Raw genomic sequence first — 19,100 nt, 5'->3', positions numbered from 1 at the left:
CTACTCAGCTTTGTGCTTGCATGGATTTGCCAGTTTGGGAGACTGCACATAAATGCAATTTATGCACTGTGCAGTTGTTTACATGTGACTTCTTTCACTCTTCATCGTGTGTCCAAGAGTCAGCTGCGCTGTAGCGTGCTTCAGGATTCAGTTGCTTTTGATGAACTGCATTACACTGTAGGTCCGACTACATTTGGTTTATCCATTCATCTGTCCATGGACATTGCTTTCACCTTTGGGCTCTCGTGAATCTTGCTGTTATGAATAGTTGTACTTTGGCTTAAATACCAGTTTTCAATTCTTCGGGTGTGTCGCGGTTTGAAACCACCAGCGGCCCTGTGGGAGAAAGACCGGCCTTTCCGCTTCTGTAACCATTAGTCTCAGCCCACAAGAGGTCACAGTGAGTCAGCATTGACTTGATGGCAGTGAGTTTGGTTCCAGCCCTAGGAATGGAATTGCTAGGCTATATGCTAATTCTGTGTTTACCTGCTTGAGGACTCACCAAATGGCTCTCTAGGGTTGCTGTACCAAGTGACATTCCCATCAGCAATGTAGGGAGACTCTCTGAAGGTCGGTTATGAGTTGCCCTTGCAGGGTCTTACATGGCTGCCCTTTTTGCAAAGAGCGAGGAGACAGGGAGCGGGCAGGAGAATTGGCAATGGGGCAGACAACTACAACAATGGCTCTGACATAGGAGCGATTCTAGAATTCAATTGCAGGAGGTTGTTCTCTGCGGCCACAGCTGAGAAACTGATCAGGATCCTGAAAGGTCTTCTTGGGTCTTGCTGGCATGTGACCAGATTCATGCATTCATCCACTCACGTGTTCAACAAACGCTTAACTGAACATCCATGCGATACCAGGTGTGGTGGATTGAACTGTGTCCCTCCAAAGTATATGTCAACTTGGCTGGACCAGGGTTCGCTGGTTTAGCAGTGATGGAATGAGTCCCTGCCACGTGGTCCAGTGGTCCAATGTGATAAGTCAATAGAGGATTAAGGGTGGGATACAACATCTTCAATCCTGTCATCGCCCTGGTGTGAGGCATTTCCCTGGGGTGTGGCCTGCAAAGCCTTTTATCTTACAAGAAGATGAAAGGGGAGATAATCCAGCAGAGATCAGAGGGAACTCCTATCAACAAGAGGGAAGAGGCAGGGCTGGAGTGTGGCTTTTGGACCTGGGGTCCTGGCGCCATGAAGCTCCAAGATTCAGGAGATAATTGACGAGGAGACACAGGAAGCTTTCCAAGGCATGCTGAGCCTGCAGAGGCTGAAAATACACGAAGACCCTCCTCTCCCCAGCTCCCCTCCAGCGACAGAGAGGTGGCATTCTGAATTCTAGCCTCCTGAGCTATGAGAAGACGTTTCTGTTGGTGAAAGCCCTGCGCTGGTGGCATTTCCGTTATAACAACACTGGATAACCTGAGATACCAGGCATGTGCGGGGGACTGAAAAAAAATGGAAAGGGTAAGATTTCTGCTCCTAAGGAGAGCCTGCACTGCGAGGAGAGGCGGGTTTGTATCAAAGAACTGGAAGTGTTTCCTGATTCTAATCCAGAGCAGGTCCCCAGGAGGGGACAGAGGAAGAGCCAGTCTATCTCCGCAGGAAGACGTCAGGGGTGTCTCGGGTACGAAAGCACTCCCTGAGCTGAGTTCCTGGCAAAAAGAAGGGGGTCCTGTCGTTCCGGGTGTGATTTGAGGCCTTGGATGAATCAGCTCACTCTGCACCCTTCCAGATTCACTGACCGTCCTACTCACCTCGACCACCCTCACCTCGACCACCCGTCTTCATCGCCGTTCCGTTGAAAGGGATCGGGACGCAGCTCAGCTGGAGAAAAAGGTCAGTGTCTTAACCAGAAAGGCCTGAGGGAGATGGCCGGGTCACCAGTTCCGTGATCTGGTCTCCTTTCATCTGTCCAACTTCTCTGTGTTCATGTCATTCAAGCAGACGCCTCCCATGTGGAGGGGAGACGGCTTCCAGCATTTCCCTCCGGCATTCTGTGGGAAGTGGCCTTCTTCTCCCCAGTGTCCCCACAAACACCCTCCCACTCATTGGACCACGTGGAGTCCAGGAATGTCTTGGGCCATCTCTGTGACCAGGGATTGACGACGGAGCCTGGCAAGGCTCGGTTTACACGGCTTCCCACAGCCGGGAGGGGCGGAGGGTGCCCAGGATGGCTGGGCGGATTTGGCCACGCAAACCACGGGCACTGACAGTGGGGGAGACGTGGTTCCTTGAGGAGAATCTGATGCTTTTATTGTTAAATGTTTCAATGAATGCGGTGCAGGCAAAACCAGGAGATGTACCCCGCATTCCCAAGTTGAAGATGGAATACCATGGTAGGCAGACCTGAGCTGGTCATGCACGGTTCAGCGCAAACTCATTGCCAGTCTCGGGAACACGGGGAGGGTACGTCCCCTGGAATGGCAGAGGGGTTTAGTAGTGTCATCTAGGTAGATAATAAAGAACAGTTTCCACTTGAGGGGAAAGGTGAGGAGCTATCGGAAACTACACTAGAGAATTCTATCTGATTAGGATCCGCTCCACTTAACGGAAATCTGTACAAGGAGCTGTCAGACACTAGCCAGACCCTGTGCCTTGGTGCTTAACCTGCTCTAAACATCACCAGCATCCACATGAGCATCAAAGGCCCCTCCGATGAAGGGCAGTGATCGGGCAAACAGAGGGTATCATTAGTTTGTGCAGAATGAATGAGTGCCAGGGCCCGGGGAGAGATGCAGGGGGACGGGGTGCTTTTGCTGGACACTTGAATGAAAATAACACCTGAGACCCGCAAATCCACCCCGACGCACGCTGACCCCTGGGGTTTTCGTTGCTGTCATCTTAAGAGAAGCCATTGGGCTGGTCTTTCTTCCAGGGCATCTGAGGTAGTTAGTTTATTGTACCAACCTGGCCGATAAACACATGTGGGGTTAATTGAAGGGCGGAGGGATAAATGGCTCCGTGAGCCTCACCTTGCTGGTTCTTGGGTTTCTTACTTTGTGCCGGTTGGACCAGGGTACAGCTGCCTTAGCCAGTTCCCTGCTTCAACTGACAAGGCTCACTTCCTGCAAGACATCCCAGAGGAGAAGCCACATGGACCTAACCCGAGGCAGCCCTGGGTGCTGGAGCAGCTGTGTGGAGAGCCCTGCCAGTGCTGAGATGCTTACACGGTCACTGATTCAGCTTTCCTCCTGCAGTCCGTGTCATTGTATGTGTTTTGTGAGATGGAGGAGGACTTTGTGGATTGGTGTTGGACATATGGGTTAATGTTGGACTTGTGGGCTTGAGCAGCACTGGGTTGGGATGTTTTCTTGATGTGCACTTAACCTTTATATAAAACTCTCTCCTATACATGAGTTTCTTTGGAGTTGTTTCTTCAAAGTACCCAGACTAACACAGCACCCCTGGGCTGGGGCTAGGGGTCTACCCACCAACCTTGAGGTTCATCTTTGTGCACAAAACATTATCACCACCCAGGGACCTACGGAAGGAGGTGAAAAATCCTCACAGCCACCGGGTGGATGTCAACCCAGTGACTCTAGAGAACAGGTGAGACGGGCCCCTGTAGCTTCCTGATGTTATACATCTTTACAGGAGCTGAAACCTCCTTTCCTCCCGAGGAGGAGCAGCTGGTAGTTTCAAACTGCTGACCTTGAGGTTAATCGCCCCACGGGTAACTCACTATGTCAGTAGGGTTCCTCAAGAAAAATAGTAGGCTGTTATAAAATATTACGCTTACAAAAGTAAAGGTGAAATTGTATGAAGCAGAAGATACTCACGTGGACCCACGGACTCATGACCCAGCAAAGCACCGATGAGCCCCGTGGTTGGTGGTCTCACAAGGGAGACAACGGCTAACAAGAGTTAATGCCGGGAAGGGAAATAGCCTGTTCTGTATATTGCTGTAGGAGGTAACACCAAGCCTCTTCCCGAGCACGTGACCCAGGTGGAAGTTGCTATGTTTGTGATGAACTAGCCTCAAAATTGGAGCCCTCATGGTGTAGTGGTTGCAAGCTGGGCGGCAATCCGAAAGGTCAGCAGTTCGAAACCACCGGCTCCTCAGGAGATAGATGAGTCTTTCTGCTGCCCTAAACAGCTACACAGCCTCAGAAGCTCACGGGGGCAGTTCCACCCTGTCCTACAGGGTCACTGTGAGTTGGTATTGACTCGACTCGATGGCAGTGAACTTGGTTTTGGGAAATGGTAAGAGTAGCCCTGGTTGGAAGAGCTGGTCTTGCTGCTCTATAGCTATGTGACCTCAAAAGTTATTTCGCCTCACTCTGGCCCCATTAAAAGGTGACAGAGAACTTCGCCTTGCAGGATTGCTGAGAGAATTCAAAGAGAGCTCACATGTAAAGTGCTGAACCCGGAATTTGACACATAATAGATTTCCTCACTAAGAGATAGTTTGAAGGCAATCCATAAAACCTGACTGAAGGCCAGATCTGAAGGACTCTCAGCTTTATAAGTGCATTGTTGTGACATATCTCAGTGACTGCGAGCGGCCCCTGCGTACATAGAATGAAACACCGTCTGGTCCCGTGTCACCTTCACAATTGTATCTGTTTGGGCTCATTGTTGCAGCCACTGCCCCAATCTGACGCATCGAGGGCCTTCCTCTTTCCCATAGGAGAAAGAAGCCGCATGTGACCATGGAAAGGGGCCAGGGGGGACTTCCTAACACTGGGTCACGATGATGCCAATGATGACGGTCTGCATTCACTTGGTACTTCTCTGACTCAGCATTGGGCCGGACTCCAGACACAGAGAATCCCAGGGCACCGTCGTGGGTGAACGTGCAGGAGAGCCCTGGCCACACAACCTTTAACACTGGGCTACTGGCCAAAGGACGGGCCACTTGGGCCTACTCAGCTTCTCAGAAGGGGAAAGCCAGGGCAAGAAGGAGCCAAGCCGAGCCCACCGCCCTCAGGTGGATCCCCACGCATAATGATTTTGTAGGACGAGGAGCACTGCTCCGTAGGATTCCCAGGGCTGTCTTTATGGAAGCAGACGGCTTCCTCTCTCTCCCAGTGGAGCGGCTGGTGGGTTCACCTTTCGTTCAGCACCCCAATACTTAACCCCCCGGCGTCCCCAGAGCTCCTTCCTGGAAGGACGCAGCCTAGACCACCGTCTGGGGCAGTCCTTTCCCACCAGGCCACTCAGAGTCACAAACAACAATGAACTTATTGGGCAGTCCTCCTACCTCCACTGAACTGAGCAGCAACTTCAGAAGCCTGTCCAAGGCCACACCGTGAGCGAGCGGGGCGCCTCGGGGGAGCCCAGGCAGTCTGGGGGCAGAATCCAGATGTGGAAGCTGGCTCTCCTTCTAGTCACTTCTTTTCCATGGTTGGAGTGTGGGCCAAGTCTGAAAGGACAGATGCTTAAGATTGCAGAACAGGTGGGAATTGTCAGTTATCCAGGTTCACCCTCTGCCATAAACAAGAACATGAAATCGTCAGATATCCAGCAAAACCAAGCTCCGAGGCGATGGCCAGGGCAGCTGCCGACGGCCACACGGTGCAGGGCGATCCAGCCCAGGTGTGCACCCCAGCCAGGCTAAATATCCCACGCCTGCCCCTCCCCCGGGCAGGGCCTCTGCGCACCAGCATGCCACGGCTGGGGAGGGCGGATTGGCGAAGGAACTGGGAGGTTTCTGGAGGGGTCATACCTCGGCTCTTGGCTTCCCACGATGAAAGCGTTCCCGCCAAAACCAGTTTTGTAATCCAAGTGGGTTTTTATGAAGGACGGGACACGTTTCCAGTTTACCGTCTCAAAAGGGTGCACCACCACACACGAGCAACCTCGTGGGACAAGAGCACCCACACTGTAACTGGGGGGAGGGGTGTCCCAGGGACCTAGGGGTTGAGGGAGCAAAGGGGTCAGAGTTCACGGAAGACAGAGAGTGAGAGGGTCAGTGGGCGGCGGCAAGAGCACGGGGGTAAGAGGGGCCGCGGGCGCATGGGGGCCCCACGCAGGCCCAGAGCTGGTCCTGAGGAAACAGCCAGGGCACCGCGTGTGTGCCACACCCTCCGACCTGCCTCTCACCAGCAGGGTGAAAGACAGTAAGAGCTAGAGCGTGCTCCCTGCCTATATTCCAGCCCACCCCCTGGCTGGTAGAAGGCGTTGAAGGTATTGGCTGACCCTATTGGCTTGGTTGAGCCCACCTGGGTGATGTCATGAGCCTGGGCCTAGCTTGGACGGCCCAGGTGTACCTCCCACCTGGCTCTGGGGAGCTTGAGTTGAGCATGCTCAGTTTGTGGTCTTCGTAGGCACCTGATTTCTTTCCAGCCTCCTCCCTAGGGGCTTACAGGAATGGGAGGACAGCTCCTGTTGTCCCAAAGGTGACCGGGGTCTCCTGAAGAGCTCGGCTCTGCCTAGGCCTGGGTGAGGAGGCCCCTTGCACGGTCTTGTTTGAGGCTCTGCACCCCACCACTCATCCGCATCATGTCTCTGCCCTGCCTGATGGCTCCGCCACATTTAAGCAGTTCCTCGCCAGGCTCTCCCAGCACTGGCCGAAAGCCCAGCCGGGCCACCCTGTAGTCAGACATCCTCCTCACCAACAAACTGCCAGACCACCGCGTCTGGCTCCCAGGGTGCAATCTGGCAGGGATAGGAAGCAAACTCAGACGGTTGCAGACAGCCCCACCAGCCCGAGCCAGGAGGCTGGGGGCCAGGGGCAGCTCCCCGAGAGGCCACGGGGCTCTTGGTGGTTTCACCCCAATTAAACCACACAGAGCTGCCGCCCAACCTTCCCAGGAGAAAGCGTTACCCCTTCCTGGGTTGGCTCAGGTCTGCTAAGCAGTCCCCTCCCCTCTGTGTCCCCACAAAATCACACTCAGTCTTCCCAGAACCTGGCATGCTGAGCCCTCCTAGCTGTGATGGATGGAATGGTGCCGCCCCGCTCCCCAGAGTCTATCCATCCCCTTGAGGAGGCCACGATTTCCCCGTGATGTGATTCCTCGCCATGTTGTCATCTGATGTAATTACCCTACGTCTTCTAGATCCTAATCTACAGTGTCACTACGGGAGGGTGCGGACCACACCTGGTGGGTGACACTGTCCAAGGGGGTGACTCCAGGATGACTGTCAATAAAGTTTTTATGTCAGGTTTCAGGAGAAATTTGTTTACTTTTCATTAAGAGGTCCCTGTAGTTAGTTGTAGCCACAATAACATTTTCATAAGTATCAGCGTATACCAAAGCACATGTATCAATACACCTGCACAGCTAGAACTCCATGTAAAAATACTTCTTGGACTTCATAATGTGTCCTGGTCAAGAGACGTCACTGTTACTCCATTACAATGGGATGCCTGGGATCCCGTGGGTTTGTCTGCAGGACAGACCTGTCTGCCTCTCACAGGACGGGTTGCTGTTTTCTTTGATAGTAGCAGATTTTGTCAGATTTCCTGGTGTTTCTGTGGTAATTAGCTTTTGTGAGCCTACCAGTACCTGTTTCGTGAATGAAGTAATAATTTCAGGAAAAGGAGAAAAGCTAAAGAAGGCTTACATAATTTTGCAGCTGATAATATAATTCAATGTACAGAGATTTTACATAGATCCATTTTAAATTTGTTCAAGCTTTTAACATTTTCTGCTTTCTTGTCAATTGAGGGTTTTTATCTGTTTTGCTTTGTTATTGTCGTTAGTTGTGTGTGTTTTCTTAATTTTTTTCTGTATATGAAATCCAGGATAGAGACAATAACTGGATCAAGGTTTCTTTGGGGTACCACAGGGGAGGATGGGGGGAAATGGGGAGCTCATAATGATGATTACAAGAATGAAGAAACTGTTCTGCCATGGATTGTGGGGATGATTGTACAACACTGTTTGATGCGATTGACCAATTGAATTGTATGATATGGAAGTTATGTTATTAAAACTTTAAAAAAAGATTTAGAAAACAAATTTGTTATTGTCATATAATCCAAGTAGCATCACCATTTGCAAGCATCTGGGTGACATATTATTCTATGCTCTAAATTGATAATAAGTTACTAAGGATTCTGAATGGGCTGGTATGGGAGGAGGCCCGTGAGCTACCACACTGAGCCAACACCACCGCTGGCGGCACCGCTGAGTGGGAGAAGGCAGCTGGCCACATGGGTCTCAAACTTACTGTGCTTACGACTCATCTGAGAGAGTCTGAAGTCAAAGCTGGTTCCCAGACCCACCCACCCGCAGAGTGGGGCTCAGTGCGCCAGGAAATCTGCATTTTAAAATAAGCAATTCTGATTGATCAGCAGTCTACACACCCCTTCTGGCAGCCCCACCCGTTTGGCGGTGTGACAAAGTGATTCACAGCATTGCTGAGAAGTCGGAAGCCTTAGAAACGAAAGTGTCGGGTAGGGTCCGCCCATCTTGTCACGTGTGTGCCCCTAGTCCCTCCCCTTCCTACTGCGTGCACACCCCTAGCTCGAGCCCCTCCTGTCGCACATATGCCTATTGCACAACTCCTTCTGTTACGATGTAATTAGGGGGGCTTGCAGGTCCCTGAGTGTATATTAGCCTTGGTCTCACTCTGCGCGGATCTGGCTGCTGAGATCATGGCTGTCCCGGAGGTGAGTACTTAGATGCTTTAAAAACAAAAAGAAAGGAAAGCTGTTAAAAGATAGTGTAAGATATGAAACAACAATATATAATGGATCAAGGATATAGAAAGGCTGGAGGATGGGGGAGAGAGGAGGGAAAGAGGAGCGTCTATCACGGGCTCAGGCAGAAAATGTCTTGGAGATGATGATGGCAACACATGTACAAATGAGTTTGACACAATACATGTATGGGAGGTTATGAGAGCTGTAAGAGCCCCCAATAAAATGATGGGGGGGAGGGAGGAAACTGCTCCACTTGGGCATTTATACGGGAATGCCTCGTGCCCGGGGTCTGGACCGATGGGGCCCCTTACGAGTGATTCATGCAAGGAGAGAACGCTCCCTATGGCGCTTAGCTCAGTGTCTGGCACGTGGGGAGGAAGAAATCAATAGAACACAACAGCAACAAACCCGCTGCCACCTGCTCTCTTCCGACCCACAGTGGCACCAGATAGGGGTCTGCAAATAAAGATTCCTGTGGATCTTTCCAGGAGCAGGCAGTTTCCGCTTTCTCCTTTGGACAGCAGGTGGGGGTGAGGCCTCCACCTTGCAGGGAGCCAGTCCCGCTCCTACTCAGCAGCAGCACCAGGACTGAAGGGGCATTGGGGAGGTGGAAAAGGGACTCCCTCTCCCAGGCTCCCTTGCAGCTAGCTTTGAGTGGGAAGCTAGCGTGTGAAGAAGCCGGCGCCTTAAAGCTCCCTTGGGAGGGAGTGGGGTGTGCGCACCATCTGCTTCCAGCATCATGCTGCTCGCCGCCGTGGAGCTGGAAGTAGCAGGGCCAGTGTCTGTGCCCAGGGTCGGCTTCAAGGGGCTTCATCAGAGGCTCGACGGCTGCAGACAGAGCTTGTTCCAGACAGCCAAACACCAGACCCTGGTCCTCCTGGAGGTGGCGAGCTATCCGAGATCAGTTAATAAACAAACCCCTCACCCTCTGCCATTAGTTTGCTTGTGTTTTTCCTCTGTGTGTGTGTGTGGGTGTGTGTGTTTCTTCTTAAAATAGCTAGACACAATCTCTGTCGTTTGTAACAAAAACCCCTGACAAAAATATTTAGGCTGTTTTGAACAGTTGCCATTTTAAATACTGTGTGACCCACAGTTTGTGGCCCCAACTCTATGTAAGTCACAGATCGGTTCATTTCCAAAGGACACATTTCTAGAAGTACAATTCGTGAATTAAATGGATGTATATTTTCCCAGGCTTTTGAGAAATCTTCTGGATTGCGTTCCAGGAAACTAGATGATGTTTTATGTTTTAAGTAATTTCATTGGAGGCTCGTACAACTCTTATCACAATACAGATATCCATCCATTGTGTAAAGCACATTAGAACATTTGTTGCCATCATCATTCTCAAAACATTTTCCTTCTACTTGAGCCCTTGGTATCAGCTTCTCATTTTCCCTCCTTACTCCACCCTCTCTCCCTCCCCCATGAACCCTTGATAATTTATAAATTATTATTAGTTTTTCATGTCTTACACTGACCAATGTCTCCCTTCACCCACTTTTCTGTTGTCCATCCCCCTAGGAGGGGGTTATAGATAGATCATTGTGATCGCTTCCCCTTTTCTCCCCCCACCTTCCCTTTCCCCTCCTACTATATCTACTCTCATTATTGGTCCTGAGGTGTTTATCTGTCCTGGATTCCCTGTGTTTCCAGCTCTTACATGCACCTGTGTATATGCTCTGGTCTAGCCAGATTTATAAGGTAGAATTGGGATCATGATAGTGGGGGGGCATTAAAGAAGTAGAAGAAAGGTATATGTTTCATCATTGCTATACTACACCCTGACTGGCTCGTCTCCTCCTCTCAACCCTTCTGTAAGGGGATGTCCAGTTGCCTACAGATGGGCTTTGGGTCTCCACTTCCCCTCTTTCACAATGATAGGAGTTTTTTTTCTGATGATGCCTGATACCTGAGCCCTTTGACCCCTCGTGATCGCACAGGCTGGTGTGCTTCTACCATGTGGGCTTTGTTGCTTCTGAGCTAGATGGCCGCTTGTTTACCTTCAAGCCTTTAAGACCTCAGACGCTATATCTTTTGATAGCCGGGCACCATCAGCTTTCTTCACCATATTTGCTTATGCACTTGCTTTGTCTTCAGCAATTGTATCAGGAAGGTGAGCATCATAGAATGCCAGTTTAATAGAACAAAATGTTTTTGCATTGAGGGAGTACTTGAGTAGAGGCCCAATGTCCATCTGTTACCTAAATACTAAACTTATAAATATATGTACAAAGATATAGTTCCCCGTCATCTTATATAAATATAATTACATATGTACATGCCTGTATTTAGTCCTGTATTCCATAAATGCCCTTTGCCTCCTAGTTCTTTCCTCTATTTCCTTTTACTTTCCTCTTGTCCCACTATCAAGTTCAGCCTTCATTTGGGTTTCAGTAGTTCCTCTCAGTTACATTGCCTTGGATCAAGCCCTACCAGGCCTCCTACACCCTCTTTGCCACCAATTTTGGATCACTTGTTGTTCCCTTGTCCCTGGGTTTGCTAACACCCACTTCCTTTTCCCTGCCTCCCCCTCTCCCATGTGCCCCCCAAACTGTTGGTGCTGTTGTTTTCTCTTTAGGCTTGTTTATCCCATCTATCTTATCTAGAGAGACCTGCAGAGGTAATAATATGCACACAAAAATAAGGCAGGGCAAAACAAAGCAACAAAAGAAAACAAAACAACAACAACAAAAATAAAAGCCTATAAATAGTTCAAGGTGTTTGTTGACTTTTAGGAGTGTTTTCCGGTCGAGTCTGATGGGGTGCCCTGGCCCCACAGTCTATTTTTGGCATTATCCGGGGATTGCATCGCGCTGCTCCCCTTGCTGTTCTGCTGCACGTCCCTAGTGCTTCCCCAATGAGAACTAAGACACAAAAGCACAACTGAGAGTCAGAGCGACGTTTTTGTTGTTGTTAGGTGCCGTGGAACTGGTTCCGACCCACAGTGACCCCCGCAGAACAGGGGAAATGCTGCCCGGTCCTGCACCCTGCCCACAATTGCTCCTGGGCGTGTGCCCATTGTTGTAGCCACGAGGTCTGTCCATCTGCCTGAACGCCTCCCTCTGTCTCGCTGCCCCTCCACTTTTCCAAGCATGATGTCCTTCTCCAGGCACTGGCCTCTAGTGACAAGTCCAAAATATGTAAGAGGAAATCTTTCCGTTCTTGCCTCAAAGGAGTCCTCTGGCCATACTTCTTCCACGACAGATCGGTTTGTCCTTTTAGCAATCAAGGACTTCCCCGGCACCACAATTCAGATGTGTCGCGTCTTCTTTAGTCTTCCTTGTTCCATGCCCAACTTTCAGAAATATAGCCTTTGCTAAACTGATGTGGAAGAATCTGACCTTTCACTGCAGGTCAATGGGCTTCCTGGTTCTGAAACTCCCGATCAGGGAGGCTTGTGCACACCCGGCAAGAAAAGCAGGAAGCAGAGAGGAGGCTCCTGGATGGCACTGTTCATTTCCCCTCTTCCTGAACTCGCCCCGCTCGGGGCTCTCTCACTGCAAGAACCAGCGGAGCTGCTGCTCCAGAGGAAGAAGCATGAAGAGTGACCAGTGCTCATTTCTCCCCCATGAAGGGAGGCGAAGATTGTCTGGGAGGGTTGGGGAGATAGCATATGGACCCACGTGTTCTTGGCCCCGGGCCTTAAAACCTCGCAGCCGAAATACAAGTGGTGAACTCAGCTGTTAGCCCATCCGCACAAGTGGACCATCAGGCCTTGAAACGTATGTGTGGGAAAGAAAAGGCCAGTAGGCAGACCAGGTCCTGGTTGGCCCAGATAGCTTACACTTGGTCACTAAGTGGCAGGGAGAGCTTCAAGCCTACCCGGCAGTGCTGTGGAAGAAAGGCCTGGCAATCTACTTCCTTGCAATTACAGATCTTGAAACCCGTAATAAAGCACCGTGCTACTCCGAAAGAAGTGACATTGTCATGAATCAAAATCCACTCAGTAGGGTTGGCGATGGGTTTACAGGTGGGCAGATCACCCCGTGTCTGTCAAAGAGAAATGGGAACCAACACAGGATATTGTTAGTGTGTGCCTGGTCTTGCCCAAGGAAGGACCACCTACCCCTTCCCCTTGAGCCCTGAGCTTCCTGGTTTCAACCAGAAACTTCCCCCAGGTGGGAGGGGTTGGCAACTGTTCTCCAAACCTCTTTCCCAGTTCTGGGCACAGCCAGATTGCATTCCTAACTCAGGTGTGTCCCGTGTGGCTCAGGCCTGGGCAATGGAAAGTGGGCACAAGAAATGCAGCACACATCTCTACGCTCCCATCGCAGTCAGCTCGACAGAGCCTGTGCCCAAATTTATGTCGGTCCAGAATGGCAGGACGTTCTTAAACAGATCATCCTGGGTGACGGTGAGCCCAGCGTCCAACCCAGAGTGTCCTTAGAGGGTACGCCGAAGATCGACAGTGGACAGAGCCAGGAAGACAGAAGCAGAGATTGAAGTGATATGGGGGGTGCCCCCCAAAAGCTGATGCTCATATGTTTTTTGTATTTTGTGTGAGGGGTATAGTGCATTTGGAGTTCGTTCCACCAGTCAGAGCTTTCTCTTTAGAGGTTCGGAAAAGATTGCTTAACGGTATATGTGTGACATAAAGAGCCTGCTTTGTGGCAGACGGGGGACTGGTTTTGCTGCCTCGACAATGCACCTGCTCATGCAGCCATCTCAGTGGGCCACTTTTTGGCAAAAAAAACAAACAAAACCTCAGCATGCCTCTCTTGCCCCATACACTTTACTCACCTGACCTCGCTCCATGTGGTTTATTTTTGTTTCCAAGAATGCAGAGGGACATGAAAGGGCAGCGATTTGGTGATGTAGAAGTGGTGAAGAAAAAAATGAGGGAGGTGCTGTCAGCCATCCAAACAGATGAGTTTGAAAAGTGTTTCCAAGAATGGAACCTCAGATTTGACGAATGTATTAAAGGTCGTGAAGCATACTTTGAAGGTAATATGATTGTTTTGTAAAAAAAAAAAAAGAATACATAGCAATGGGGTAAAAAATCCATTGAGGGGAGAGGGTACCCCTCATATATCGACAAGCCTAGGAGTGCCAAGGATTGCTACAGTCACCTGATGCTGGAGAGAAGCATGGAACATTTGTCCCTCGGAGAGGCGACGAGGGACCAGTCCTGCCAACATCCTGATCTCGGACTTCTGCCCACACCAGAGCTGTGCGGGAAGAGGGTTTGTAGCTTTAAATCACCCAGTCTGTGTGAATTTGCTATGGTCGCCCTAGGAGACTGGTGTGCTGCTAACAAAACCTGTGGTTCATTCCCGTTGTGGCTCGCGTGGCTCCCGAGTGCCTGCTCCGAGGAACATGGTGAGGGAGCAGCAGTGTTGCTTCCAGGACACCTGCTTCCTGGGGGTACCTGTGCCCGTGGCTGACGCACATTCACTCATGACCTGTCTTCATAAAGTCATCAGTCATCGCCTTGGCTGGCACGGCCACCTTAGGTGCTATGCAGTGGGTTCCGACCTTCTACAAAACCCTGTGAAACCCCGCTGGGGCCCACACCGTCCCCACAGTGGTTTCTGTGATGGAGTCCATTGTCGCCGCGCCGTGTCCATCTCTGTCCTTTCTCCCTGCCCCTCACCTTGAACAAACATGATGTCCCTCTCCATGCTCTCTCTTGACAACACGTCCAAAGTACGGGAGACAGCATTGACAACCTTGCCTCTTAGGCGTGCCCTGGCCGTACCTCCGCCAGGACAGATTTGCCGTTTGCTTTGGTAGCCCATGGTACTTTGAATGTCCGTTTCCAGCAGCACAATTCAAACCCATTGATCCTTCTTCAGTCTTCGCTATTTAATTCTCAACTTTCACATGCATATGAGGCCACCGAAGATATCTTGGCTTGGGTCCGGCGCCCCTTAGTCCTCCAAGTAACGTGCTTGCCCGTCAACATCCTTGATTTTAAACCGTGCAGCATGCCCGTGGCTCGGTTTGCACAACTGCCTCTTGTTCCAATCTTAGAGACTTTCTCATTTCTGTTCTGTCACTTGAGAAGCTAACCATCTGTGAAGAAAAAAACAACAACGACAGAAACCAAAAACGTGGGAGTCCAGAATCAGACTCACCCTCACAAATAAAAAGAGATCGGCCAACGTCGTGGCAAAGGGCCTCGTGCCTCCTCAGCCGGGCCTCCCCCAGAAGGCCGCTGGAGTGTCCCCACAAGGGAGCTGCTTTCTCTGAGAACATGCTGGGAGTCGGCACGCAGCCCCACCCGGCGTCCGAGGAGATGAGACAAGAGCTCGAACACAGCAACTGGAAATCACTGGGAGCCCTCTGGGAAATCTGGCTCGGTCGCCGCTGTGTGGTGACCCTTTGAAATTAGACTTTGCTTCCGCCATGCTCCACGTGGTGGAGCATGAGTAGATAACCAAGGCTGAGTAGATACCCAGGGAAAGCTTAACATAACTCCAAGAATGACATCAGATTCCTGGTCCCACCGATGGCAGTCAGTTCTTTTCCACTTTTTAAATGATTGACTGAGCTGTACAAGCGCAAGAGTGACCAGAGCTACTGGAGTAGCTCTCGTGGCCTTGCTTCACACTTTAAATTTCTAAATTTAAATCTTGGGAAGCAGGTCTGCTGAGTAGGATCGTCTCCCTTTGATGGGCAGGTGCCATGACCCCGGCAGCTTCTTTCACAAGGCCACCCTGTTTGGCTCGTGGCAGGCAGTAGGACACAAAGTTTGCATTTATCTTTTCCATGAGACAGTGCAAGCTAAAAGGGTGCCTTTTTGAAACCAACCTTCCAGGTTTAGAGAATCTAATCAGAGAAATGGCTGCTTCTCCCAAAGCTTCCCACTGGGGCCATTCTCTTTGCTTTCTGTCATTCGTCGCTTCTCAGTGTCACTCCAGAATCTCCTCGAGGATTTTTCCAAACCTAGGTTACTCCTCCACTTGACCAATGGAACTTGTAAAATGAAATTATCCTATGAGAAAAAACATTTTTTTAAAGATAAGCTATCATATTTTGGGTATCTTGAGGTATGTTCTGCCTCTCAGTGAGTGCCTCACTGTCAAGGCCATTGGTCAAGGGCAAACTAGGACGGTTGGCAACCGCTGAGTAGATAACCAAGGCTTTCGAAATCTCTGTCAAGATCAGAATGCCAATTGGCAGGGAAAGCTTAACACAACAGACAGCCCCATTGAGCTTCATTCCTGCCTCCGCCGCCGCAGCAAGCCAAAGATGAGATGTTATGTTTCTTCGGAACTCTGAGCAAGCCACGGTAGCTGGGCAGAACTGGCACACGTGTGGGCGGAGAGTCCTCTGGGGAGGGAGAGGATGTTCTCGGGTCACTCATGCTGACCCTGGCTCCCCTGGGATTCTGAGAGTGCCTGAATACCAGTTCTTTTAGCCCACGCTTCATAAAACATCTGATATAGGGCCCTTTATCATGAATTATCAAGAATTAGCTTGAGGAATTCACTCAAGCCAGGATCATTACAAGGAGATCAAAGGGAACTCGGTCAGTCGCGTTTCAAAGGTTTCTAAGGTATTTCTACTCAAGCTGGCCTCGAGAGCCTTCTGATGCGTGTCCGTGCCCTGAAACGGTCAGCACGTGGCCCTCGGGTTACGGTTTGTGCTGCCTTTCCCATCAGGTCGGCCCACGGCCATCACTTTTACTGTAAATCGGTCACCTAAGTAATTTGATGTGTAGGTAGCCGTGAGGGAGCCCTGGGCATCCAAAGTCTCTAATGACCCCAGTTCTAAGACACATCCCTTTATCAACCTGGGTTGCCCCCCTAGGCAGAGATTCCAATCTGTTCCCTGTCCCGTGCACATTCCCAGGAAAGGGTGCTATGACAGTGCCAGCAAATGCCGGTTATCCTGCTTCCCAAGGATTTTTGTACACAAAACGTTATCTGAGCATGCGTGAGCAGCCCTAGGATCGCGGTGGGTGTAGGCCCATTTTGAAAGGTGGATGCTGAGATCCAGAATGAGGAAGCAATTTTCCCGAGAGTAGGTGTTGGTGAAACCAGACTTAGTACCCAGGCCTGTTCCCTTGATCAGTGCTCCTTCCCGATGCTTTCTCCGGGCCACGGCTAGCTGTATAGAGAATTTGAAGCGGTGCTATTGGAGGATCACTTCTAAGTCGCTTTTCTTCTTATGCTGGTCATAAATTGGCCATAGAAATGCCAGGACTGGGTAAAATTCACTGCAATGCAGTGAAATGTTTAATATATAAAGGAGGCTTATATTGGAGTGGCATGCCCTTTGGGTGGCATGTATTGGCAGGTCTCAAAGCTCTTTAACATCGCCAAGTAGGGCAGAGGCCAGGCCATAAAACTGAGAGCCAAAGAGAGGCCTGCCTGTGGACACCACAGAGAAGACATTGTTTGGTCTGAATAACTGTATTCTGAGCATTTGTCGCCTGAATTGTAACCTGTGAACTTCCTGAATTAACCCCACCGTCATGAGTACTGTCTGTGAGTTCCGTATGGGCCGTGGGACAGACTTCAATACCCAGCAGAAAAGCACAGAGTTCTGTGAGCGACAGAGCAGCACCAGATGAAAACTGAGATCCCTGGAACAAAGACTCAGGTGCCATCTCTCGACAGATTTTTCGGAGCACCTATGCCTAGCTGACTGACCGATGTCCTGATGAAACCTCCCTGCTTTACTCTCGATGCCCTCCCAATCAAGAAGGCAAGTGAGGGCGGCGGGGACACTTCTCCGTGGTCCAGGCTGAGGAATTAGAACCACAGGTAGGGCTTCTGTGAGCCTCTGTGTGCCCGTGTTGTTCCCATCTCTTCTCTGCCCTGCCACCCACGAATCCAAGAGAGCCAAAGTACCGGACGCCCTGCCAGTGGGATGGTGACGTCCATGCACCACAGAAGGATGGGAAGTTGTTGAAAGGCAGCCGTTCGAGTTTTGTAGCCTTCCCCAGCATCCTGCATGGTCCATGAGAGCATCCTAGTTATTCTCCCTCCCTCAAATCTCACAGCTTCCTCTTGTTTCCGTCTTCCGTTTGACAATAGCTGCCGAGCAAGATGCCTGCAATGTGGCACTGAGCCACACCCACAGGTCCTTGTTCTCCTGGACCCTGATAGGTGGGAAAGGCCTCAAAGATGGCATTGTGTCCTTTAAAAAAAAAAATCCTCAAGGAAAAAAATGACAGATGTGATTTCAGTGAAGGCTAATGATTCTTCTGATAGCAGAAAATGCCAGATACAGGGGCGAAGGAAGCCTTCCTAGTAGAAGAATAGCAGGTGTGGAGGCCCAGAGCGTGGCCACAACAGAGAAAGAAATCAGCTTTTCGGCCCACTGCAGTGGCAACGGAGCCCCTGACCTGTGGCCCAACTGAGCAGCACAGGAAGTCAATATTGTCAACGAATAAGCCAGTCGCTGTGATCCTCCTGCGGGTATGCTCTGGTGGTGCAGCGGCTAAAGCATGACTCACAGAAAGGGTCAATGGTTCAAATCCACCCTTCAGTCCTCCGGAGGAATTAGCAAGGAAACCCTATGCGGGACAGTTCGACTCAGACCTCACCATTGACTCTGGGCATAGTTGTTTCTCGTCTTTCTCCTCGGAGCCACCAGGATCCATACGTAAAGTAGTGGCTTTCCAAAATCAGTGCAGGAAAAGATGTGACACACCTCTCTCACTAACCATTTTACGTTATATCTTAAAATGATATCTTTTGATATTTGGGGCAACATAAAATATTTAATAAAAAAAACCTTTTCATGTGGCTATTCGAAAACGTCCAGTTGTACTCATAATTCACGCCGTATTCCTGTCAGCTTGCCTTCTCCTAGCCTATGTGAAGGCATCGATCCTTTACCCTGGGAGCACTGGGAAGTTTGGGGTGCCTTTAAAGAGGAGTGACACGATTAGGTTTGCATTTCCCGAAACTGTGGTGCGAAGACTAGGCAGTAGGAAGATGAGGTACCTAACACCTGAGGGGAGCAGGTAGGGAGACAGGTGAGAGTGGCTGAGATGGGAGGCAGTGAGTGTAGGGAGAACGTTACAAGCTGAATGACTAGTACCAAGCTAGTCCCGCTCCAGTGAGAAGTGGTAGCCCTGTGAAACTGGCGGCTTTGTCAACTCAAAGTGGCCGAATATGAAAACAAAACTGATGGTGTCTGCATGGACTGTGATAAGAGTTGTATGAGCGCCTAATAAAACATTTAAAAATAAATAAATAGAATAAAACTGATCATCTGCTCTGTAAATCTTCACCTAATTCGCAATAAAATGTTTTGGGTTTTTTTTCAGGTTTTAAATATTGAAAGAGCCAATAAAGGTTCAAGTTGGAACCAAGCCACAAAATATAGTTTTACAATTATAACTCAAAGGATAGTCTAGGTATCTGTACATCCATATAGCATAAATATGTAAGCTGGTAAATGGGTATGTGGGGGGAGCTTTGGCAATACTTAAAAATTTTTTTAATTAAAAGATCATTTTATTGGGGGATCCTATAACTTATAACAATCCATACATCAATTGTATCAAGCATATTTGTACCTACATTGCCAACATTCTTCTT

Source organism: Tenrec ecaudatus, chromosome 5, assembly GCF_050624435.1.
Source record: "Tenrec ecaudatus isolate mTenEca1 chromosome 5, mTenEca1.hap1, whole genome shotgun sequence".
Lineage (NCBI taxonomy): Eukaryota > Metazoa > Chordata > Mammalia > Afrosoricida > Tenrecidae > Tenrec > Tenrec ecaudatus.
Note: the sequence above shows the minus strand (reverse complement) of the source record.